The sequence below is a fragment of the Rhipicephalus microplus genome, unplaced genomic scaffold (genome assembly GCF_043290135.1).
Source record: "Rhipicephalus microplus isolate Deutch F79 unplaced genomic scaffold, USDA_Rmic scaffold_14, whole genome shotgun sequence".
In the NCBI taxonomy this organism is placed as follows: Eukaryota; Metazoa; Arthropoda; class Arachnida; order Ixodida; family Ixodidae; genus Rhipicephalus; species Rhipicephalus microplus.
In genome coordinates, this window is record NW_027464587.1 from 10,708,126 (window position 1) to 10,734,613 (window position 26,488).

A 26,488-nucleotide genomic window follows, 5' to 3' on the forward strand; every position below is an offset into this window, starting at 1 on the left:
ATGTACCTCTGCCAGCCACTGAGAACCGTTTCTTTTAATGTTTTCATTGATCAGGAGGGATGCTTCCCTTCTAGTGCTTAGAAATATGTCCCATTTTCTTTCAACAACGTCTGTCGGTTCAGCCCGCTGCTTAGGATGTAAGTGTTTTCTAGTGGCTCCCCGACGTTTTGCTAAAGCTCTCTTAACTTCGTGATCCCACCAACTCTTGGGCTTGTGTCTTCTTTTCCGAGTCGACTTGTCACGTGCCTTAGCAAGCTCTAGCTCAAACAGTCTAATTATATTTGTCTATGTCCACACTGTTTTGTTATCCTCAGTGATTACTTTCTCAATTTGTTTAGTAGCAATTGCTATTTGCCTTTCTGAATGAAAACTTTTCTGTAGTTGCTCATCTTGTCTCCTTCCCACTTTCACTGCTCTTAGAAAACTTAGTTTAATACGTTTGTGATCACTACCCAGACTTCTGGAGCCACCTTCATCTATGTGCATTCCCCTGAGCTAATCATACATCCTATTTGACATCAGTGCGTAATCGATCGTCGACTGCAGCCTTTCTATCTCCCATGTCATTTGCCGTTCACACTTCTCAGTACTGTTGCAAATGATCAAATCATGCCTTTCACACATATCTTTCATGATTTTGCCTGTTGAGTCAGTATACCCATCTAAACTTCTATGTGTGCATTCATATCTCCTAGTATAATTATCTCGCACTCTCCTTCTGACTCCTGAATGTCATTTGATGTACACTCTACCATTGCCTGGTTTTCCTCTCCGGCCTTTCCCGTCCACAACTACACAAAACCAAGGAGTGTCATTTGCACTGCCTTTTTCTCTTTTAGCCATAACTGTTCTTTGCACTCCTGCCTGACCCTTTGCCAGTCTGTAATTTCATGAATGAATGCCTCAATACGGCCCCCCTTTTTGCTGCTTTCTGTTTTATTACAATATTTCCATACGTAGGCGGGATTGCAAGGTGAATGCTCCATGTCCCGAAAATGTGTCTCTACAACCCCTTATACCATCAGTTCCTCCTGCCTCAACTGCTCTTCTATCTCTTCCCACTTTAACCTATTCCTTCTACCCTGCATGTTAATATAGCCTACATCTGACTTAGCTCGGCCCTTGTGCTTACGTCGATTTCTTCTCCCTCGGACTTCGTGTGGCTCTAATATTCGTGCCCCTTAGGTCCGTCTTTCGCTACACTGTAGGCCTCAGGGCTTTGCGTATCCCTAAAAAAGCTGTGGCTTGGCGACCCATTCTGTTACCGACCCTCCTGCTCGTCTCACCACTGTAGTGAATGCCATCCTGTGCAAAGGGGCAAGCGCCAGGCTCGTACACGTCTTGGTTAACTTCCATTACGCTGTATCCGAGTTGCCGGCTCACACCCTTGATCACACAATCAGCCTCCACTACCCTCCTTTCAATCCCACGAGGCTGCCCATAGACCTCTGGGACTGTGAATATGGTCACATGCACACTTCCAGAGGCTTCTCGGAGCTTACGCATCCCATCCTCTAACTTTCTCTGAAGGTTCTGATCCTTGCCCTTCAACACATCATTGAGCCCAGCATGAATATTGACGAGATTTTCGCCCTCCATGCTGTTCTCTACAACCTCCTGAGTTTTGGCCAGTGCATCCACCATGCTCTTCCCTGACTGTGCCTCCACCCCGACTCTCCCATCTTCCTTCATTGTCTTGAAGACGCCACCCCTAACCCTGGCCACGTTAGCGTCCCCCACCACCAGGACCCTTCTACGCTCCAATCGCTGGTTTCCTGTTTGTGATGGCGCTCCTGTTTGCTTCACCTGTTTCTCTCTCTGCCGTCTGTCCTGCGTTTCTGCCCTGCACGAAGACTGTCGTGCCACCGATCTGTATGTTCTCGGGGCCTCCGTGCTGTGGCCGAACACTGCGGCCCCCTGACCTCCCTTCTCACCTGTTCCTTTCCATCTGTCACCTTCTCCGCTACCCATTCCTTCCGTCTCGCATCGCTAGGGGCCGGAGCAAAGCGCCGTCAGCTCCTTTACCCGCTGCTCTAGCTCGGGCCGCCCTTCCCGTTCTTTTTGAAGGTCGCCCTTCATTTGCTCTAGTATGCTGGCGGTAGCCTCCTCCCGCTCACGCGACGCTCCGAGCTCTTTTTGGAGTTCTATTCTCTGCTGCCGTTCCGCCCTAAGCTCCCTCTGAAGCCCTTTGATGCTAGCCTCCATGCGCTGCACGGCCGCCTTCAGTGCCTCGCACAGCCTGCACACGAAGCTCGCCTTCTGCGCGTCGACCAAACACGAGAATTCAGTCTTATCCGAGTAGCACCAGCGCTTGCATTCTTCGCACTGCACCAGCTTACTCTCGCTCGTGGTTTTCCTAGCCTCCTTAGCCGCCGCCCGCCCGACCATCGGACCGAGCGCCCGACAGCCCTACGTTCAACCCTAATCCCGCTATCGAGCCGCCTTCGTTATACCACCTACCTCAACAACTGTTTGAAGCTGCCGCCTACACCGCACACATACGTGTTTAATTTCGCTAGTAGCGTCTCACTAGGTCCCCTTCGTGTTCGGCTCTAGCTGTTTAACGACTAACCGGGCGGCGTGTTTGACAACCGTAAGCTGGAGAACGCGCGCGAGAGAGGGGAGACGCCCATGTCGTCTGCTACGGCGCTCATTGGCAGCGGCAACCACGAACGTCATTTTCGCGTTCAGTTAAAATTTTTTCTGTTTTTCGAGGTTGCCGTGCCAGCAGCCAAGGCCACCGCGGACTCGCCAGTAGCGCTGGTACTGAGAGCAGCTGTGTGTGTGGTGTGTTTTTTGAATCGGATTGCTTTTGGGCTGTTTCCGAACTACTGAAACCTTAAGTAAACAGCATCGGACAAACTGCGTCGGGGGTGTACTGAGAGCAGCTGTGTAGTGTGTTTTGTTAATCAGATTGCTTTTGGGTTGTTTCCGAACTACTGACACCGTAAGTAAACAATCTCGGGCAAATTGCAAAATCAGGGCTCGCTTTTTATCTTCGATCCCGCAGCATCTTCGTCACGGCCCTTAAACGAATGTCAAGTTTTAATCCGGTTGGCTTATTACGCTGTTGCAGGTACGGCCGTACGTCATCGTTCATGTATTGACCAATTTCGAGGCCACCGACGGTATTGCCTACACCATCGATGCATATCGATAGTAATTGCGATTTTAAACTATTATGTGCTCATAATACGCTCCAGTCGGTTTTTTACCTGCAGCGAGAGTGGCGCAAAAACGTAAAACAGTTGTTCACTCACTGAGTAGGTCATGTTTTAAAATAAACTGCCTAGCTACTTGGCATTGCAGTGTCGGTTCGTGATACCTGCCGCAGATTTGAGGACTTTGTGCAGCAGTCATTCTCCAAAATACTGCACGTGTATAACTTGCGGGAGACCGTGGGTAATGTTTGAAGCAAAATCATAGAGATATGAGGCAGTCGCAGTGCAAAACAAAAATCAGATTTGACAACATGGGCGTGGCTCCCAACTGTATCACTGTGATGGTACCGAGCAGCTTAACACAATGGCGAAAAATAAAGACACATCACAGGCACATGGTGCAAAAGGAAACTGAATGACGGTTAAGGGTGGCTTTAGTTTTCAATACATTTCTGCAACAGTATGTTCGTTTATGCCAGGTGTTCTATTTGTATTACTTCCAAAGCACGAGGGCACTGCAGGAGGGAGTGCAAAATTCAATGCACGCGAATAAAGTAAGCATTAGTAGTTTCTTACTTTACAGTGTTACCTATATGGTTGCATGCTTCAAGGAGGATCAGGTGTTTATTATAAGTAAGGAAAAACTAATGGACAGAGAAAGTAAAAATTCTGTGAATAGTGTCATCAGGTTCTTCCTGTCTCAGCAATTTTTTTATTTTCCTTGGCACCCATCTAAATTATTATTTCTACGCTTCCACATTAAACCTTCGCTGCGAGTCACTCTTGCTGCCTTCATGGGGATGGCTTCATACAGGCAACATTCACAATAGGCTCTTAATATTCACAATAGGCTCCCAGCAGTTCTTCTGAACTCTGGGACCTGCTAATGTGATATTTTTGCAGTAGAGCTCTCCCACAACTGTTCTAATAAACTTGACATATGTTGACTTGAACACGCTGCGCTCAAGTGTAAACAGTGTTTTCCGAAGCAGAATGAAGAAAGTTCACCGACATTAGCGAGCTGAACTGGGCCGGTTGGTATGTGCATTAAAAAATGTTTTATTTAGACAAGTCGTGCCGATCTGTTTAAAACTCGCAAGTAAAAGCAAGCACTGGAAACTGCTCAAAACATGAACGGTAGCGTACGGCCATTAGATGCGGCCGTTAGAATGGGGATTCAAACTACAACGCTGGGTGGTTAAAACTTAGGCATGAGCTAAACACGCCTGTCGAAATACGAGCTCCCCACGCTATAGAACCCCGCGGCCACCGCCGTACGTCTCGCTCCAACGCGTAAATCTTATCCGTCTACTACTCGTCGTAATGCCACGAGTGTGCAGATGCCGCTTGTCCACACATTCAGACCCGACACTGTTTACTTATGGCTTCAGTAGTTCGTAAACAACCCCAAAGGCAAAGTATAAACTCTCGGCGAGTGTTTGATGTAGCTTCAAACACTCGCCGCCACTCGTAATCGCCTCATCTCGCAAAGCGAAACAGCCTTTAGAATATAACGCCACGCTTAATGACAAGCGAAGGCGCAGACCTCAAACGCCCACATTACAATCCATCAAGTCCTCACAAAGATGGCACCACGCGCATCGCACCTTTTCGGCGTAGAGTACCTCGATGCGCGCGCCCCCGCTTAGAAAAAGGCCCCGTACCTGAAGTAGAGCTATTTTAGCTTAGAGTGGAGTCAGCTTTTGAAAGGGCAGATGCCGCCTCCTCAGCCTTCGCGGCAGCGTGGCCGCCATTCTGGATTTCCCGCCCGGTCACTTGTGCGTGGCGTGCGTGTTGTTTTTTGGTCGGTGCTCGTGTTTCTGCGTTCACTCGTGTTTCTGCGCTCGTTTTCATGTGCTCGCTTGCGTCAACATGCCCGGGTGCTGCGTGCCGCAGTGCAGCAATCATTCTAGGAACGGCTGGAAGCTGTACCGATTTTCAAGAGACCCAAAAAGACGGCTTCTTTTGACGGTACAAGTCAAGCATGACAAGTGGTGTCCGACGAATGCATTACACATTTGCAGCGTAAGTAAATATTTCTTTTTGATTGCGGGGTAATTTGATTATCCAGCATTACTTGGCGCACCATTATTTCTTTGTTGAGAGCGTAGGCAACGTCAAGTAGTCAAACGTCGTACAGCATATTGTCCGCGGCATTTGGACAGTACACGAGCCAATCGGGGTAGCGACCCCGCTGTAAGAAAATGCGTGAGGTAGAAGGCTGGTGTATTATATCAAATATAAAAGCACCCATCAACACCCAATTCTAATTTTCTTTGCAGGCTCACTTTTAACTGAACAACTACGAGCAAAACCGAGTGGATGGTTGGAAAAAGCTGAAACCGAATGCAGTCCAAACTTTGCTCTCCTTCAGACGTATGTTTTTAATTTTACTCTGGCATTACATAATGAAGTATCGATTACAGGCATTGTGTGCATGCAGCTGCAACTTCCATACGGTTAAAACCAAAAAGGAACGTTTATGCTGTGTCCAAATTAATTCATACATTGTAAACGTCTGAGTGTATTTCACTGTCTCTAGGCCCTGACCAGCCACACTGGCAGCAGCTTTCCGCTATCGGGCACGAGGCTGTGCACTTGTTATAATCTCACGTGTAGTGACTATTTTACTCAAACAAAAACCCTCTTGTACGCCAGACCACAATGTACGTGAAAAGATACATGGTGGCCTACTTTATTTTAAGCCCTCCACTAACGCCCTCTCATAGCCCACATCTAGATTGTGGCACATGAAGCTCCAATTCGAATTAGAGGTTTTTTTGTAGGGACGAATTTTTAATACGATTTGGTTTTGATACTGTGGAAACTCCGTAAGATATGCATTAGACAAAAATTAGTCAGTTAGTAAAGCGTAGAATGAAGTCCACGGTTCAATGAATCTTAATAGGGTGAAACAAGCTTTCCCCTATACCACTGAAAAAGGTTGGGGGAACAACCTTCCTAGCTTTAAGAATGTCCTTCCTAGGTTTAATGACCATTCAGATGCCAGCAGCATTTGTTACGTTATGAAACTAACCACAGGCTTGACATAAATTGGCATTACATGAAAACATTTATAAATACACACGTTTCTGCTTGCAGCGTTGCCCAAGGAACGAAGACCGCCAAAGGAAAGAACTGTGCCCACACCCTCCGGTGGAGAGACCAGCAAGTCTGCTCCGAGGCTGCGTCAATCTCCAGCTACAGTTGAGATACCGCGAGAGGCTCCACTAAACCATGCAGTTCATGAGTCTTCACTGGAAGGAATGTCGCATTACGGAAACGACGCCATGGCATTCAGCGACGCCGCAGTAAAACTGTCAGCAAACTCTAGTGATTCACATTCAGGAGAAGCCAATGATGCCGCTATTGAAATATAAAATGGTACTGGTGAAACCTCAAATGCTACGGCAGAATTAGCAGAACTGAAGGAGAAGCTTGCTGACCTTACAAGAAAGTATACTGAGCTTCAGCAGCATCATGCTACTGCCAAGAACACAATCCAAAGTCTCAAGAAAAAAGTACAAAAACTCGAGAGTGACGCAACAAATATTTAGCAAAATTTGAAATTTCTGAATGATGATCAAGTTCGCACTCTCTCAAGAAGCAGCAGCTTTGAAAACTCTTGGTCTCCGCACACTATCAAGAAAGGCCTTCAAATTAAATATGCTTGTGGTACAACAAGATATGAAACACTAAGAAAAATGGCATATCTTCTCCCATCCAACAGAACACTCACGCGAAGGATTCAAGATTTAAAGTTCCTCCCAGGCATTCTTCACGAAGTGATCGATGTTATGAAATGCAAAGCTGAGACTATGGAGAATGTCGAAAAGGACTGCCTCCTTTTTTTGGACGAAATAGAGATAGTGCCGTGGTTAGAACTAGACCATGCTGAAGACACAATTCTTGGAGGAGTAATGCTTCTGCCGAAGCCTCAAGAGCCTGCGAACCACGCTCTTGTATTTATGTTAGGCGGCCTTAACCAAAGATGGAAGCAAATTATCACTTATGAATTGACTGGGAGAACCGTCGATGGTTGTTTGCTGAAAAACTATGTATTGGAGTTAGTACAGCTGTGCAGTCAAATATCTCTGAATGTTCGCGTAGTCACATCTGACATGGGCTTGGCGAACCGCACAATGTGGAGGGAATTTGGCGTTTCAAGTCACAAAGATTTTTCAACAGTATGTTCCATACGTCATCCGTGCATGGATGGCAAGGAACTTTTTTTCGTGGCTGATCTGGCTCACGTGCTCAAAAACCTCATGGTCCAACTCTTGAACTCTAAAGTTTTCACGCTGAGTGAGCCCACAGTGGCCAAAAATAGCCTGCCTTCTACAGAGGTTATTGCCACGTTCCATTTCCCAAGAAGTAGTCGTCATCCGGGTCGTCGGGTAGCGGTTGGTCGACAGGCGCACGAGAGAGACAGTCGGCGTCGGAGTGTTTTTTGCCAGACTTGTAAATGACAGTAGTGTCACATTCTTGAAATCTCAGGCTCCATCGTGCGAGGAGACCTGAAGGGCCCTTCAAGGTGGCTAGCCAACACAAGGCGTGGTGGTCGCTCACAACTTTGAAGGACCTGCCGTAGAGGTGGGGGCGAAATTTCGACGTAGCCCAGATGATGGCGAGGCACTCCTTATTTGTTGTGGAATAATTTGCTTCTGCTTTGGATAGCAATCGGCTGGCGTAAGTAATAACCCTCTCAAATCCATCAGCCCTCTGTACAAGAACGGCGCCAAGACCTACAGTGCTTGCGTCAGTATGTATTTCTGTCTCGGCGAATTCGTCGAAATGGGCAAGTAACGGAGGCGTCTGGAGGTGATGTTTAAGCTCCTGGAAAGTGTGTTCCTGTGGCGTTTCGCACTTGAACTCCACGTCGGCCTTGGTAAGGTTAGTGAGAGGATCGGCGATGCGGGCGAAGTTTTTCAAGAACCGCCTATAATAGGCGCACAGGCCCAGAAATCGGCGCACGGCTTTCTTGTCAGTGGGCGGCGGGAAGTCGGCGATGGCGGCTGTTTTCTGTGGATCGGAACGAACTCCAGAACGTGCCCCAGAAACAAGAGCTCCTCATACGCAAATCTGCACTTTTCTAGCTTCAGTGTGAGCACGGAAGTCTTGATGGCTTGAAGTACAGCTTCAAGGCGCCGAAGATGCTCGTTGAAACTCGAGGAAAACACGACGACGTCGTCCAAGTACACAAGGCAAGTCTGCCACTTTAATCCTGCCAGTACTGTATCCATAACGCGTTGAAAAGTTACAGGCGCTGAGCAAAGGCCGAAGGGCATCACCTTAAACTCGAAGAGGCCGTCCGGTGCTATAAACGCCGTCTTCTCTCGGTCTCTATCGTCGACTTCGATTTGCCAATAGCCAGTCTTGAGGTCCATTGACGAAAAGTACTTGGCGTTATGGAGCCGATGAAGTGCGTCGTCTATTCGTGTTAGAGGATACACGTCCTTTCTTGTGATTTTGTTTAGGCGGCGATAATCGACGCAGAAACGTAGGGTCCCATCCTTTTTCTTCACTAACACCACGGGGGATGCCCATGGACTCTTGGACGGCTGGATAATGTCATCCCGCAGCATTTCATCAACTTGTCTCTTCATGGCCTCACGTTCTCGCGTCGAAACCCTGTACGGACTCTGACGGAGTGGTCTGGCATTTTCTTCGGTTATGATGCGATGGTTCGTGATTGGGGTCCGCCGAATTTTCGATGACGACGAAAAGCAATCTTCGTATTGCAGAAGCAGGGCCTTGAGCTGTTCTTGCTTATCGTTCGGAAGTCTAGGATTGACGTCGAAAGCTATGAGGGGGGCTTGGTTCTCCTGAGCAGGTTCCGCAGAATCGGCGAGGGTAAAAGCACTGGTGGCTTCGACAATATCTTCGATGTATGCGACCGTTGTTCCTTTGTTCACATGTTTGTACTCATTGCTGAAATTCGAGAGCATAACCGTTGCTTTGTCTCCCCGCAGCTCTGCAATTCCTCTTGCGACGCAAATATTTCGGATGACCAACCGATGCTGACTGCCTTCAACGACGCCTTCCAAGTCAGGTGATTTAGGAGCGCCGACTGAAATAATGACGCTTGAGCGAGGCGGAATGGTGACTTGTTCTTCCAGCACATTCAAGGCATGGTGTCCTGACGGCGTGCGCGGTGGTAGTGTTTCTTCTGTGGTAACGTTATTGACTTTGTTTTTAGGTTGATGACAGCACCATGGAGGCATAAGAAGTCCATGCCAAGGATGACATCTCTCGAGCAACGCTGTAGGACTACGAAGTCTGTAGGATAAATACGGCCGTTAATGGTGACTCTCGCTGTGCAGCAGGCGTTACGAGATGACCTCCGGCTGTGCGGATTTCAGGGCCTTTCCAAGCTGTCCTAACTTTCTTTAACTTCGCGGCGAACGACCCACTGTTGACAGAATAGTCGGCTCCAGTATCGACGAGAGCGGTCACACTGTGGCCGTTGATAAGAACGTCGAGGTCACTAGGTCGCCGTCTCGCATTACAGTTAGGGCGTGGCGTCGTGCAGGGTCTGCAAGAGTTCTGGTCGCAGAGCTGAAGGCACCACGAGGAGGTACTTAGCTTGAAGCGGTGAAAAGTTTTTCTTTTGTAGAAGACTGTTTCGTAGAAAGAACGACGCAAGTGCGCGCTTGAATACCTTCGGGACTTCGACGGTCCTGCCTTCGAGGTATTCTATTAGGGCCTTAAGTTCCGGGTCGGCCCGCTGTCGTTCAGCGAAGTCGTCAGTAGGTATCGTTCCCAAGAAGTAGTCGTCATCCGGGTCGTCGGGTAGCGGTTGGTCGACAGGCGCGCGAGAGCGACAGTCGGCGTCGGAGTGTGTTTTGCTGGACTTGTAAATGACAGTAGTGTCACATTCTTGAAGTCCCAGGCTCCATCGTGCGAGGCGACCTGAAGGGTCCTTCAAGGTGGCTAGCCAACACAAGGCGTGGTGGTCGCTCACAACTTTGAAGGGCCTGCCGTAGAGGTGGGGGCGAAATTTCAACGCAGCGCAGGTGATGGCGAGGTACTCTTTTTCTGTTGTGGAATAATTTGTTTCTGCTTTGGATAGCGATCGGCCGGCGTAACTAAAAGCCCTTTCAAGTCCGTGAGCCCTCTGCACAAGAACGGCGCCAAGACCTATGCTGCTTGCGTCAGTATGTATTTCTGTCTCGGCGAATTCGTCGAAATGGGCAAGTAACGGAGGTGTCTGGAGGCGATGTTTAAGCTCCTGGAAAGCCTGTTTCTGTGGCGTTTCCCACTCGAACTCCACGTCGGCCTTGGTGAGGTTAGTGAGAGTATCAGCTCTGCGACCAGAACTCCTGCAGGCTCTGCACGACGATCCGACGGCAGGGCACCTTGGTGTTTCTCGCACGCTCGCGAGGATACAAGAAAGGTACTACTGGCCACGTCTTACCACCGACGTCACTCGTTATGTGAGGACATGCCGGGACTGTCAGCGACGCAAAACACCGCCGACAAGGCCAGCGGGACTTCTGCAGGCAATTGATCCACCTTGCCGACTTTTCCAGCAGATTGGTATGGACCTACAGGGGCCGTTCCCGACGTTGGCTTTCGGAAACAAGTGGATCGTGGTAGCTACCGACTACCTCACCCGCTACGCCGAGACAAAAGCCCTGCCAAAAGGCAGTGCATCCGAGGTAGCTAAGTTTTTCGTCGAAAATATCGTCCTACGTCACGGCGCCCCGGAGGTCCTTATCACCGACAGAGGAACGGCATTCACTGCCGACTTAACTCAAGCGATCTTGGCATACAGCCAAACAAACCACCGCTGGACGACAGCGTACCACCCACAGACCAACGGCCTCACCGAGCGGCTTAACAAGACGATCGCCGACATGCTGTCAATGTACGTCGATGTCGAACACAAGACGTGGGACGCCATTCTTCCGTATGTGACCTTCGCATACAACACGGTGGTGCAGGAGACGACGCAGATATCTCCATACAAATTGGTCTACGGAAGGAGCCCGGCAACGACGCTCGATGCCATGTTACCCAATGTCACCGACGAAGAAAACCTCGATGTGAGGGAGTACCTTCAACGCGCCGAAGAAGCCCGACAACTTGCGCGTCTCTGTATCAAGAATCAACAGACGACCGACAGCCACCGTTACAACCTTCGACGACGTTTCGTGGAATACCAGCCCGGTGAACGTGTTTGGGTGTGGATGCCGATACGCCGACGTAGACGAAGTGAAAAGCTTCTGCGACGGTACTTCGGACCATACAGGGTGGTTCGACGTCTCGGCCCACTTGATTACGAGGTTGTCCCCGACGGCATCACGAACTCTCAACGACGCCGATCGCGACCTGGAGTCGTCCATGTCGCGCGCCTCAAGCCGTTTCATGCGCGTTAACAAACTGAAACAGTGTTTTTTTGTATTATTGTTGTATCATAATTTATTCATTGTACTTTCTTGCATTTTTGTTGTATCTTCATCTTTAGTTAAAGCATAGGGACAATGTCTTTTTTCAGAGGGGGGCAATGCCACGTTCGATTTCCCGAGATTTTGTTATCGTCCCAAAACGCCACACGATTCTCAGCGCAAACCGCGCCTGCAGTTTTCGAGAAGGCTCCGGACTGTAGTAGATCATTTCGATAAGATCACGCCCACTGTGCGAACGGTACAGATTGTTCTGGAACCTACGACACCGCCATCGATAACGCTAGAACATTCGACGGCAAGAGTATAAATGCCGACGCGCTTCGCCGCTTGTCAGTTGTTGATCAAAGGCCCACGCTCCGTTCGCCGCTATTAGTCCAAGACTGCTATCTGTGCAAGACTGCTGCTGTTTTGGACTTTCCGTTTACCGGGCACAGGTTCGCCAAAATAAACAGTTAAATCCCAACACGAAGTCTCCTGTCGTCGGCCACGTCACGACCCCGTGACAATATGCATGCACTTAAGCATATTCAGTTCAGCTCTGTTGGAAAACTTGCCAAAACTTCTGTACGGTGCTCTGGTGCAATCCTATGATCAGTATCTGTCCCATCAAAAGTTTTGGGCATGCTTTATTGCATTATAGGGTATTTTGACAATTGACATGTGAAAGCCACAGTGCTTGGCTGTAATCTCAAAACCAATGTCTGTTTCATCAAGAAGTGTCAGATGCATTTTGTACATGTTAAAGGATATTTAAACTACCAGCAAAGTGCTTGAAGCCTTCAACACAGCACTGATCCGCAATCACCATCTAGCTTAGAAGTCATTTGTAGTGCTCTCTAACATGTTCAAATAAATTTATCAAACACTGCATTGATCTACTTGGTTTGATTCCTAATACCAGTGTGTCTGACTTTTTGGAGGCACTTGTATTATAATAATGTTCTATTTCTCTGATTTTTTACCGGGGTGCACTCAAGGGTAGTGATATTTGTTTACCTTGGCACACTTATTGTGATATTACTGTTTAAATCCTTTCATATTGTATATATGTACGCCACTTTTGCAGTAGCCTCACATTGGGCTGCCGTATTTGAAAAAAAAATAAATATACCATCCGAAAGTGTTCCACGCTGCGCTCGGTTCCAATCTGATCACTAATATCTGTTGCATCATGATGTGCCGGGTTTGTTTTATTGCATTGGAGGATATTTTGGCTGCCTTTCATGAATTGTTCAGTTCCACTATTACGACCGATATCTGTGACTTCATGAAGAGTTATGTGCGGTTTGTCGTTTCAGAAAATACTTTAACTACAGACAACGTCCAGACGTTTTCCATACAGGGTTCACTTGCAGTCCTGTGACCAATATCTGTCTTATCATGAAAGTTTCAAGTAGAGTTAGTTGCATTAGAGCATATTTTGACTACAAAAAATGCCCAGAGGCATTCTACGTAGTGCTTGGTTCCATTCTTATGACCAGTATCTGTTGTATAATTAAGAGCCAGATGCGGTTTCTTGCATTAGAGGACATTTTCAATACGCTTATCATTCAAAAGCCCTACCCACAGGGCACAATTACCGCCTCATGAGCTAAATCCGTCACATCTTGAAGAGTAGGGTGTGGGTTGTTGCATTGGAGAACATTTCGGCTCCAGACAACGTTCAAAAGCCTTCTATTCAAGGTTCAGTTCCAATATTATGACCTATATCTATAACTTCATGAACAGTTGGGTGTCCTTTGTCGTTTTAGAGAATACTTTGACTAAAGACAACGTCCAATAGTCTTCCATACAGGGTTCACTTCAAATATTATGACCGATATCTGTGACTTCATCAGCTGTTGGGTGTCGTTTGTCGTTTTAGAGAATACTTTACTAAAGACAACGTCCAGAAGTCTTGCATTAGGGTTTCAGTTCTAATGTTATGACCGATATCTGTGACTTCATGAACACTTGGGTGTCATTTGTCGTTGTAGAGAATACTTTGACTAAGGACAACGACCAGAAGTCTTGCATTAGGTTTCAGTTCTAATATTATGACCGATATCTGTGACTTCATGAACAGTTGGGTGTCGTCTGATGTTTTAGAGAATACTTCGACTAAAGACAACGTCCAGAAGTGTTCCATTAGGTTTCAGTTCTAATATTATGACTGATAACTGTGACTTCATGAACAGTTGTGTGTCGTTTGTCGTCTTAGAGAATACTTTGACTAAAGACAACGTCCAGAAGTCTTGCATTAAGGTTTCAGTTCTAATATTATGACTGATATCTGTGACTTCATGAACATTTGGGTGTCATTTGTCGTTTTAGAGAATACTTTGACTAAAGACAACGTCCAGAAGTCTTCCATACAGGGTTTAGTTCCAATATTATGACCGATATATGTGACTTCACGAACAGTTGGGTGTCGTTTGTCGTTTTAGAGAATACTTTGACTAAAGATAACGTCCAAAAGTCTGGCATTAAGGCTTCAGTTCTAATACTATGACCGATATCTGTGACTTCATGAACAGTTGGGTGTCGTCTGTCGCTTTAGAGAATACTTTGACTATAGACAATGTCAAGAAGTCTTGCATTAAGGTTTCAGTTCTAATATTATGACCGATATCTGTCACATCATGAAGTGTCAGGCACAGTTAGTTGCATTAGAGCACATTTCGACTATGGGAAATGCCCGAAGGCATTCTACGCAGTATTTTGTTCCTATCTTATGACCAATATCTGTTGTATCAATAAGAACCAGGTGTGCTTTGTTGCATTAGTGGATATTTCGAACACACACATCAGCCGAAAGCCTGCTACTTTGGCCTCAATTGTAGTCGTATGACTGACTTAAATCTGCCAGATCATGAAGTTTCAGGTGTGATTATTAAGTTGAGCGCTATAAAATATGATGTGTAAGTATACTGAAGGTACCAGCATATTCAAGATATTGTTAATAAATTTGGTAGTTCACGTATAGAAACCCGGTGGTTTGTAAACCTGATTAGGAGGGCAGCCGCCGCCTCATTTCCTAAAAAGAGGAAGGGGGGAGCTCAATGTCAACTCCATATATTAACACAATAGTGAGGGGGCGCTACATTCAGCCTACAGCCTCAGTCAGCCTACATGGAGGGGGGGGGGGGGCACTGCGACAAACTTTTGCCCCCCCCCCCCTCCCCCTTGAGGAGAACTCTGCACACGCCTATGATAGACGTACAGTTTGCTAGACGCGAAAGTTCATTCGCGGGAGCGGAACACGCACCGATATTGATTTGTGGTGAATACCACTATAGTTACTTTGGGCACTGGAATGTCAATTACTTCTAAAATAGTCTAAACTGTGGTGGGTGAAGCACTATCAATTTTTTAACGTGTTCTCATATCCCCTAAAACACATAAACCCGCTCCAGTTAGGAACGTGCCGTTCTGTACTGAACTTGGACAGTTCTAAGCCAAAAGGTCAAGCAACATTTTGCATTGGCCTTAGACGCGTGGGCGTCCACGCAGTTGACGCGTGCCAGTGGTTGCGCGCCCTTTTCCTCCACAGGCGCGACTAGACGCTTTTAACGCGTAGGCGCGTGCATACGCCTGCCAGTGGTTGGCACTTTACTGCGCAGCCACTTCGGCGCATTGACCTACCAAGTCAGCTGACACGGAGTGAGTGCCGGTTAACATTATAAAATATTGCGGAATCCCGCGGTTCGCTTATTTCCGGAGCAGTGCACGTACAAAGCGTTATTCTCGCGCTCAACCTACTGCTTTTGCAGATTTCCTTGTCAAGCCTGCCTACCGAGCCTCGTGGAACTACTCCCGTTTTCTAGAGTGAACAAGCGAGACACGCTGGCTTTCGGTTATCGCTTCGGTGTTACTGCGCAGCCGTTTCGGCGCATTAGCTTTATCAAGTCAGCTGACACGGAGGGAGTGACGGCGAATAGTATGAAATATAATGCGGAATCCTGCGGCTCGCTTAGTTCGGGAGCAGTGCACATAGAAAGCGTAGCTCTCGTGCTGAACCTACTGCTTTTGCAGATTTACTTGCTAAGCCTGCCTACCGATACTCGTGAAAATATTGCCGTTTCCTCAAGTGAACAAACAAGACACACTCGCTCCCGATTATCGCTTCGGTGTTACTGCGCAGCCGTTTCGGCGCATTAGCTTTATCAAGTCAGCTGACACGGAGGGAGTGACGGCGAATAGTATGAAATATAATGCGGAATCCTGCGGCTCGCTTAGTTCGGGAGCAGTGCACATAGAAAGCGTAGCTCTCGTGCTGAACCTACTGCTTTTGCAGGTTTACTTGCTAAGCCTGCCTACCGATACTCGTGAAAATACTGCCGTTTCCTCAAGTGAACAAACAAGACACACTCGCTCCCGATTATCGCTTCGGTGTTATTGGGCAGCCATTTCGGCGCATTAGCTTTATCAAGTCAGCTGACACGGAGGGAGTGACGGCGAATAGTATGAAATATAATGCGGAATCCTGCGGCTCGCTTAGTTCGGGAGCAGTGCACATAGAAAGCGTAGCTCTCGTGCTGAACCTACTGCTTTTGCAGATTTACTTGCTAAGCCTGCCTACCGATACTCGTGAAAATATTGCCGTTTCCTCAAGTGAACAAACAAGACACACTCGCTCCCGATTATCGCTTCGGTGTTATTGGGCAGCCATTTCGGCGCATTAGCTTTATCAAGTCAGCTGACACGGAGGGAGTGACGGCGAATAGTATGAAATATAATGCGGAATCCTGCGGCTCGCTTAGTTCGGGAGCAGTGCACATAGAAAGCGTATAGCTCTCGTGCTGAACCTACTGCTTTTGCAGATTTACTTGCTAAGCCTGCCTACCGATACTCGTGAAAATACTGCCGTTTCCTCAAGTGAACAAACAAGACACACTCGCTCCCGATTATCGCTTCGGTGTTATTGGGCAGCCATTTCGGCGCATTAGCTTTATCAAGTCAGCTGACACGGAGGGAGTGACGGCGAATAGTATGAAATATAATGCGGAATCCTGCGGCTCGCTTAGTTCGGGAGCAGTGCACATAGAAAGCGTAGCTCTCGTGCTGAACCTACTGCTTTTGCAGATTTACTTGCTAAGCCTGCCTACCGATACTCGTGAAAATATTGCCGTTTCCTCAAGTGAACAAACAAGACACACTCGCTCCCGATTATCGCTTCGGTGTTATTGGGCAGCCATTTCGGCGCATTAGCTTTATCAAGTCAGCTGACACGGAGGGAGTGACGGCGAATAGTATGAAATATAATGCGGAATCCTGCGGCTCGCTTAGTTCGGGAGCAGTGCACATAGAAAGCGTAGCTCTCGTGCTGAACCTACTGCTTTTGCAGATTTACTTGCTAAGCCTGCCTACCGATACTCGTGAAAATACTGCCGTTTCCTCAAGTGAACAAACAAGACACACTCGCTCCCGATTATCGCTTCGGTGTTATTGGGCAGCCATTTCGGCGCATTAGCTTTATCAAGTCAGCTGACACGGAGGGAGTGACGGCGAATAGTATGAAATATAATGCGGAATCCTGCGGCTCGCTTAGTTCGGGAGCAGTGCACATAGAAAGCGTAGCTCTCGTGCTGAACCTACTGCTTTTGCAGATTTACTTGCTAAGCCTGCCTACCGATACTCGTGAAAATACTGCCGTTTCCTCAAGTGAACAAACAAGACACACTCGCTCCCGATTATCGCTTCGGTGTTATTGGGCAGCCATTTCGGCGCATTAGCTTTATCAAGTCAGCTGACACGGAGGGAGTGACGGCGAATAGTATGAAATATAATGCGGAATCCTGCGGCTCGCTTAGTTCGGGAGCAGTGCACATAGAAAGCGTAGCTCTCGTGCTGAACCTACTGCTTTTGCAGATTTACTTGCTAAGCCTGCCTACCGATACTCGTGAAAATACTGCCGTTTCCTCAAGTGAACAAACAAGACACACTCGCTCCCGATTATCGCTTCGGTGTTATTGGGCAGCCATTTCGGCGCATTAGCTTTATCAAGTCAGCTGACACGGAGGGAGTGACGGCGAATAGTATGAAATATAATGCGGAATCCTGCGGCTCGCTTAGTTCGGGAGCAGTGCACATAGAAAGCGTAGCTCTCGTGCTGAACCTACTGCTTTTGCAGATTTACTTGCTAAGCCTGCCTACCGATACTCGTGAAAATACTGCCGTTTCCTCAAGTGAACAAACAAGACACACTCGCTCCCGATTATCGCTTCGGTGTTATTGCGCAGCCGTTTCGGCGCATTAGCTTTATCAAGTCAGCTGACACGGAGGGAGTGACGGCGAATAGTATGAAATATAATGCGGAATCCTGCGGCTCGCTTAGTTCGGGAGCAGTGCACATAGAAAGCGTAGCTCTCGTGCTGAACCTACTGCTTTTGCAGATTTACTTGCTAAGCCTGCCTACCGATACTCGTGAAAATACTGCCGTTTCCTCAAGTGAACAAACAAGACACACTCGCTCCCGATTATCGCTTCGGTGTTATTGGGCAGCCATTTCGGCGCATTAGCTTTATCAAGTCAGCTGACACGGAGGGAGTGACGGCGAATAGTATGAAATATAATGCGGAATCCTGCGGCTCGCTTAGTTCGGGAGCAGTGCACATAGAAAGCGTAGCTCTCGTGCTGAACCTACTGCTTTTGCAGATTTACTTGCTAAGCCTGCCTACCGATACTCGTGAAAATACTGCCGTTTCCTCAAGTGAACAAACAAGACACACTCGCTCCCGATTATCGCTTCGGTGTTATTGCGCAGCCGTTTCGGCGCATTAGCTTTATCAAGTCAGCTGACACGGAGGGAGTGACGGCGAATAGTATGAAATATAATGCGGAATCCTGCGGCTCGCTTAGTTCGGGAGCAGTGCACATAGAAAGCGTAGCTCTCGTGCTGAACCTACTGCTTTTGCAGATTTACTTGCTAAGCCTGCCTACCGATACTCGTGAAAATACTGCCGTTTCCTCAAGTGAACAAACAAGACACACTCGCTCCCGATTATCGCTTCGGTGTTATTGGGCAGCCATTTCGGCGCATTAGCTTTATCAAGTCAGCTGACACGGAGGGAGTGACGGCGAATAGTATGAAATATAATGCGGAATCCTGCGGCTCGCTTAGTTCGGGAGCAGTGCACATAGAAAGCGTAGCTCTCGTGCTGAACCTACTGCTTTTGCAGATTTACTTGCTAAGCCTGCCTACCGATACTCGTGAAAATACTGCCGTTTCCTCAAGTGAACAAACAAGACACACTCGCTCCCGATTATCGCTTCGGTGTTATTGCGCAGCCGTTTCGGCGCATTAGCTTTATCAAGTCAGCTGACACGGAGGGAGTGACGGCGAATAGTATGAAATATAATGCGGAATCCTGCGGCTCGCTTAGTTCGGGAGCAGTGCACATAGAAAGCGTAGCTCTCGTGCTGAACCCACTGCTTTTGCAGATTTACTTGCTAAGCCTGCCTACCGATACTCGTGAAAATACTGCCGTTTCCTCAAGTGAACAAACAAGACACACTCGCTCCCGATTATCGCTTCGGTGTTATTGGGCAGCCATTTCGGCGCATTAGCTTTATCAAGTCAGCTGACACGGAGGGAGTGACGGCGAATAGTATGAAATATAATGCGGAATCCTGCGGCTCGCTTAGTTCGGGAGCAGTGCACATAGAAAGCGTAGCTCTCGTGCTGAACCTACTGCTTTTGCAGATTTACTTGCTAAGCCTGCCTACCGATACTCGTGAAAATACTGCCGTTTCCTCAAGTGAACAAACAAGACACACTCGCTCCCGATTATCGCTTCGGTGTTATTGCGCAGCCGTTTCGGCGCATTAGCTTTATCAAGTCAGCTGACACGGAGGGAGTGACGGCGAATAGTATGAAATATAATGCGGAATCCTGCGGCTCGCTTAGTTCGGGAGCAGTGCACATAGAAAGCGTAGCTCTCGTGCTGAACCTACTGCTTTTGCAGATTTACTTGCTAAGCCTGCCTACCGATACTCGTGAAAATACTGCCGTTTCCTCAAGTGAACAAACAAGACACACTCGCTCCCGATTATCGCTTCGGTGTTATTGCGCAGCCGTTTCGGCGCATTAGCTTTATCAAGTCAGCTGACACGGAGGGAGTGACCGCGAATAGTATGAAATATAATGCGGAATCCTGCGGCTCGCTTAGTTCGGGAGCAGTGCACATAGAAAGCGTAGCTCTCGTGCTGAACCTACTGCTTTTGCAGATTTACTTGCTAAGCCTGCCTACCGATACTCGTGAAAATACTGCCGTTTCCTCAAGTGAACAAACAAGACACACTCGCTCCCGATTATCGCTTCGGTGTTATTGCGCAGCCGTTTCGGCGCATTAGCTTTATCAAGTCAGCTGACACGGAGGGAGTGACGGCGAATAGTATGAAATATAATGCGGAATCCTGCGGCTCGCTTAGTTCGGGAGCAGTGCACATAGAAAGCGTAGCTCTCGTGCTGAACCTACTGCTTTTGCAGATTTACTTGCTAAGCCTGCCTACCGATACTCGTGAAAATACTGCCGTTTCCTCAAGTGAACAAACAAGACACACTCGCTCCCGATTATCGCTTCGGTGTTATTGGGCAGCCATTTCGGCGCATTAGCTTTATCAAGTCAGCTGACACGGAGGGAGTGACGGCGAATAGTATGAAATATAATGCGGAATCCTGCGGCTCGCTTAGTTCGGGAGCAGTGCACATAGAAAGCGTAGCTCTCGTGCTGAACCTACTGCTTTTGCAGATTTACTTGCTAAGCCTGCCTACCGATACTCGTGAAAATACTGCCGTTTCCTCAAGTGAACAAACAAGACACACTCGCTCCCGATTATCGCTTCGGTGTTATTGCGCAGCCGTTTCGGCGCATTAGCTTTATCAAGTCAGCTGACACGGAGGGAGTGACGGCGAATAGTATGAAATATAATGCGGAATCCTGCGGCTCGCTTAGTTCGGGAGCAGTGCACATAGAAAGCGTAGCTCTCGTGCTGAACCTACTGCTTTTGCAGATTTACTTGCTAAGCCTGCCTACCGATACTCGTGAAAATACTGCCGTTTCCTCAAGTGAACAAACAAGACACACTCGCTCCCGATTATCGCTTCGGTGTTATTGGGCAGCCATTTCGGCGCATTAGCTTTATCAAGTCAGCTGACACGGAGGGAGTGACGGCGAATAGTATGAAATATAATGCGGAATCCTGCGGCTCGCTTAGTTCGGGAGCAGTGCACATAGAAAGCGTAGCTCTCGTGCTGAACCTACTGCTTTTGCAGATTTACTTGCTAAGCCTGCCTACCGATACTCGTGAAAATACTGCCGTTTCCTCAAGTGAACAAACAAGACACACTCGCTCCCGATTATCGCTTCGGTGTTATTGCGCAGCCGTTTCGGCGCATTAGCTTTATCAAGTCAGCTGACACGGAGGGAGTGACGGCGAATAGTATGAAATATAATGCGGAATCCTGCGGCTCGCTTAGTTCGGGAGCAGTGCACATAGAAAGCGTAGCTCTCGTGCTGAACCTACTGCTTTTGCAGATTTACTTGCTAAGCCTGCCTACCGATACTCGTGAAAATACTGCCGTTTCCTCAAGTGAACAAACAAGACACACTCGCTCCCGATTATCGCTTCGGTGTTATTGGGCAGCCATTTCGGCGCATTAGCTTTATCAAGTCAGCTGACACGGAGGGAGTGACGGCGAATAGTATGAAATATAATGCGGAATCCTGCGGCTCGCTTAGTTCGGGAGCAGTGCACATAGAAAGCGTAGCTCTCGTGCTGAACCTACTGCTTTTGCAGATTTACTTGCTAAGCCTGCCTACCGATACTCGTGAAAATATTGCCGTTTCCTCAAGTGAACAAACAAGACACACTTGCTCCCGATTATCGCTTCGGTGTTACTGCGCAGCCGTTTCGGCGCATTAGCTTTATCAAGTCAGCTGACACGGAGGGAGTGACGGCGAATAGTATGAAATATAATGCGGAATCCTGCGGCTCGCTTAGTTCGGGAGCATTGCACATAGAAAGCGTAGCTCTCGTGCTGAACCTACTGCTTTTGCAGATTTACTTGCTAAGCCTGCCTACCGATACTCGTGAAAATACTGCCGTTTCCTCAAGTGAACAAACAAGACACACTCGCTCCCGATTATCGCTTCGGTGTTACTGCGCAGCCGTTTCGGCGCATTAGCTTTATCAAGTCAGCTGACACGGAGGGAGTGACGGCGAATAGTATGAAATATAATGCGGAATCCTGCGGCTCGCTTAGTTCGGGAGCATTGCACATAGAAAGCGTAGCTCTCGTGCTGAACCTACTGCTTTTGCAGATTTACTTGCTAAGCCTGCCTACCGATACTCGTGAAAATATTGCCGTTTCCTCAAGTGAACAAACAAGACACACTCGCTCCCGATTATCGCTTCGGTGTTACTGCGCAGCCGTTTCGGCGCATTAGCTTTATCAAGTCAGCTGACACGGAGGGAGTGACGGCGAATAGTATGAAATATAATGCGGAATCCTGCGGCTCGCTTAGTTCGGGAGCAGTGCACATAGAAAGCGTAGCTCTCGTGCTGAACCTACTGCTTTTGCAGATTTACTTGCTAAGCCTGCCTACCGATACTCGTGAAAATACTGCCGTTTCCTCAAGTGAACAAACAAGACACACTCGCTCCCGATTATCGCTTCGGTGTTATTGGGCAGCCATTTCGGCGCATTAGCTTTATCAAGTCAGCTGACACGGAGGGAGTGACGGCGAATAGTATGAAATATAATGCGGAATCCTGCGGCTCGCTTAGTTCGGGAGCAGTGCACATAGAAAGCGTAGCTCTCGTGCTGAACCTACTGCTTTTGCAGATTTACTTGCTAAGCCTGCCTACCGATACTCGTGAAAATATTGCCGTTTCCTCAAGTGAACAAACAAGACACACTCGCTCCCGATTATCGCTTCGGTGTTACTGCGCAGCCGTTTCGGCGCATTAGCTTTATCAAGTCAGCTGACACGGAGGGAGTGACGGCGAATAGTATGAAATATAATGCGGAATCCTGCGGCTCGCTTAGTTCGGGAGCATTGCACATAGAAAGCGTAGCTCTCGTGCTGAACCTACTGCTTTTGCAGATTTACTTGCTAAGCCTGCCTACCGATACTCGTGAAAATACTGCCGTTTCCTCAAGTGAACAAACAAGACACACTCGCTCCCGATTATCGCTTCGGTGTTACTGCGCAGCCGTTTCGGCGCATTAGCTTTATCAAGTCAGCTGACACGGAGGGAGTGACGGCGAATAGTATGAAATATAATGCGGAATCCTGCGGCTCGCTTAGTTCGGGAGCATTGCACATAGAAAGCGTAGCTCTCGTGCTGAACCTACTGCTTTTGCAGATTTACTTGCTAAGCCTGCCTACCGATACTCGTGAAAATATTGCCGTTTCCTCAAGTGAACAAACAAGACACACTCGCTCCCGATTATCGCTTCGGTGTTACTGCGCAGCCGTTTCGGCGCATTAGCTTTATCAAGTCAGCTGACACGGAGGGAGTGACGGCGAATAGTATGAAATATAATGCGGAATCCTGCGGCTCGCTTAGTTCGGGAGCAGTGCACATAGAAAGCGTAGCTCTCGTGCTGAACCTACTGCTTTTGCAGATTTACTTGCTAAGCCTGCCTACCGATACTCGTGAAAATACTGCCGTTTCCTCAAGTGAACAAACAAGACACACTCGCTCCCGATTATCGCTTCGGTGTTATTGGGCAGCCATTTCGGCGCATTAGCTTTATCAAGTCAGCTGACACGGAGGGAGTGACGGCGAATAGTATGAAATATAATGCGGAATCCTGCGGCTCGCTTAGTTCGGGAGCAGTGCACATAGAAAGCGTAGCTCTCGTGCTGAACCTACTGCTTTTGCAGATTTACTTGCTAAGCCTGCCTACCGATACTCGTGAAAATACTGCCGTTTCCTCAAGTGAACAAACAAGACACACTCGCTCCCGATTATCGCTTCGGTGTTATTGCGCAGCCGTTTCGGCGCATTAGCTTTATCAAGTCAGCTGACACGGAGGGAGTGACGGCGAATAGTATGAAATATAATGCGGAATCCTGCGGCTCGCTTAGTTCGGGAGCAGTGCACATAGAAAGCGTAGCTCTCGTGCTGAACCTACTGCTTTTGCAGATTTACTTGCTAAGCCTGCCTACCGATACTCGTGAAAATACTGCCGTTTCCTCAAGTGAACAAACAAGACACACTCGCTCCCGATTATCGCTTCGGTGTTATTGCGCCGCCGTTTCGGCGCATTAGCTTTATCAAGTCAGCTGACACGGAGGGAGTGACGGCGAATAGTATGAAATATAATGCGGAATCCTGCGGCTCGCTTAGTTCGGGAGCAGTGCACATAGAAAGCGTAGCTCTCGTGCTGAACCTACTGCTTTTGCAGATTTACTTGCTAAGCCTGCCTACCGATACTCGTGAAAATACTGCCGTTTCCTCAAGTGAACAAACAAGACACACTCGCTCCCGATTATCGCTTCGGTGTTATTGCGCAGCCGTTTCGGCGCATTAGCTTTATCAAGTCAGCTGACACGGAGGGAGTGACGGCGAATAGTATGAAATATAATGCGGAATCCTGCGGCTCGCTTAGTTCGGGAGCAGTGCACATAGAAAGCGTAGCTCTCGTGCTGAACCTACTGCTTTTGCAGATTTACTTGCTAAGCCTGCCTACCGATACTCGTGAAAATACTGCCGTTTCCTCAAGTGAACAAACAAGACACACTCGCTCCCGATTATCGCTTCGGTGTTATTGCGCAGCCGTTTCGGCGCATTAGCTTTATCAAGTCAGCTGACACGGAGGGAGTGACGGCGAATAGTATGAAATATAATGCGGAATCCTGCGGCTCGCTTAGTTCGGGAGCAGTGCACATAGAAAGCGTAGCTCTCGTGCTGAACCTACTGCTTTTGCAGATTTACTTGCTAAGCCTGCCTACCGATACTCGTGAAAATACTGCCGTTTCCTCAAGTGAACAAACAAGACACACTCGCTCCCGATTATCGCTTCGGTGTTATTGGGCAGCCATTTCGGCGCATTAGCTTTATCAAGTCAGCTGACACGGAGGGAGTGACGGCGAATAGTATGAAATATAATGCGGAATCCTGCGGCTCGCTTAGTTCGGGAGCAGTGCACATAGAAAGCGTAGCTCTCGTGCTGAACCTACTGCTTTTGCAGATTTACTTGCTAAGCCTGCCTACCGATACTCGTGAAAATACTGCCGTTTCCTCAAGTGAACAAACAAGACACACTCGCTCCCGATTATCGCTTCGGTGTTATTGCGCAGCCGTTTCGGCGCATTAGCTTTATCAAGTCAGCTGACACGGAGGGAGTGACGGCGAATAGTATGAAATATAATGCGGAATCCTGCGGCTCGCTTAGTTCGGGAGCAGTGCACATAGAAAGCGTAGCTCTCGTGCTGAACCTACTGCTTTTGCAGATTTACTTGCTAAGCCTGCCTACCGATACTCGTGAAAATACTGCCGTTTCCTCAAGTGAACAAACAAGACACACTCGCTCCCGATTATCGCTTCGGTGTTATTGGGCAGCCATTTCGGCGCATTAGCTTTATCAAGTCAGCTGACACGGAGGGAGTGACGGCGAATAGTATGAAATATAATGCGGAATCCTGCGGCTCGCTTAGTTCGGGAGCAGTGCACATAGAAAGCGTAGCTCTCGTGCTGAACCTACTGCTTTTGCAGATTTACTTGCTAAGCCTGCCTACCGATACTCGTGAAAATATTGCCGTTTCCTCAAGTGAACAAACAAGACACACTTGCTCCCGATTATCGCTTCGGTGTTACTGCGCAGCCGTTTCGGCGCATTAGCTTTATCAAGTCAGCTGACACGGAGGGAGTGACGGCGAATAGTATGAAATATAATGCGGAATCCTGCGGCTCGCTTAGTTCGGGAGCATTGCACATAGAAAGCGTAGCTCTCGTGCTGAACCTACTGCTTTTGCAGATTTACTTGCTAAGCCTGCCTACCGATACTCGTGAAAATACTGCCGTTTCCTCAAGTGAACAAACAAGACACACTCGCTCCCGATTATCGCTTCGGTGTTACTGCGCAGCCGTTTCGGCGCATTAGCTTTATCAAGTCAGCTGACACGGAGGGAGTGACGGCGAATAGTATGAAATATAATGCGGAATCCTGCGGCTCGCTTAGTTCGGGAGCATTGCACATAGAAAGCGTAGCTCTCGTGCTGAACCTACTGCTTTTGCAGATTTACTTGCTAAGCCTGCCTACCGATACTCGTGAAAATATTGCCGTTTCCTCAAGTGAACAAACAAGACACACTCGCTCCCGATTATCGCTTCGGTGTTACTGCGCAGCCGTTTCGGCGCATTAGCTTTATCAAGTCAGCTGACACGGAGGGAGTGACGGCGAATAGTATGAAATATAATGCGGAATCCTGCGGCTCGCTTAGTTCGGGAGCAGTGCACATAGAAAGCGTAGCTCTCGTGCTGAACCTACTGCTTTTGCAGATTTACTTGCTAAGCCTGCCTACCGATACTCGTGAAAATACTGCCGTTTCCTCAAGTGAACAAACAAGACACACTCGCTCCCGATTATCGCTTCGGTGTTATTGGGCAGCCATTTCGGCGCATTAGCTTTATCAAGTCAGCTGACACGGAGGGAGTGACGGCGAATAGTATGAAATATAATGCGGAATCCTGCGGCTCGCTTAGTTCGGGAGCAGTGCACATAGAAAGCGTAGCTCTCGTGCTGAACCTACTGCTTTTGCAGATTTACTTGCTAAGCCTGCCTACCGATACTCGTGAAAATATTGCCGTTTCCTCAAGTGAACAAACAAGACACACTCGCTCCCGATTATCGCTTCGGTGTTACTGCGCAGCCGTTTCGGCGCATTAGCTTTATCAAGTCAGCTGACACGGAGGGAGTGA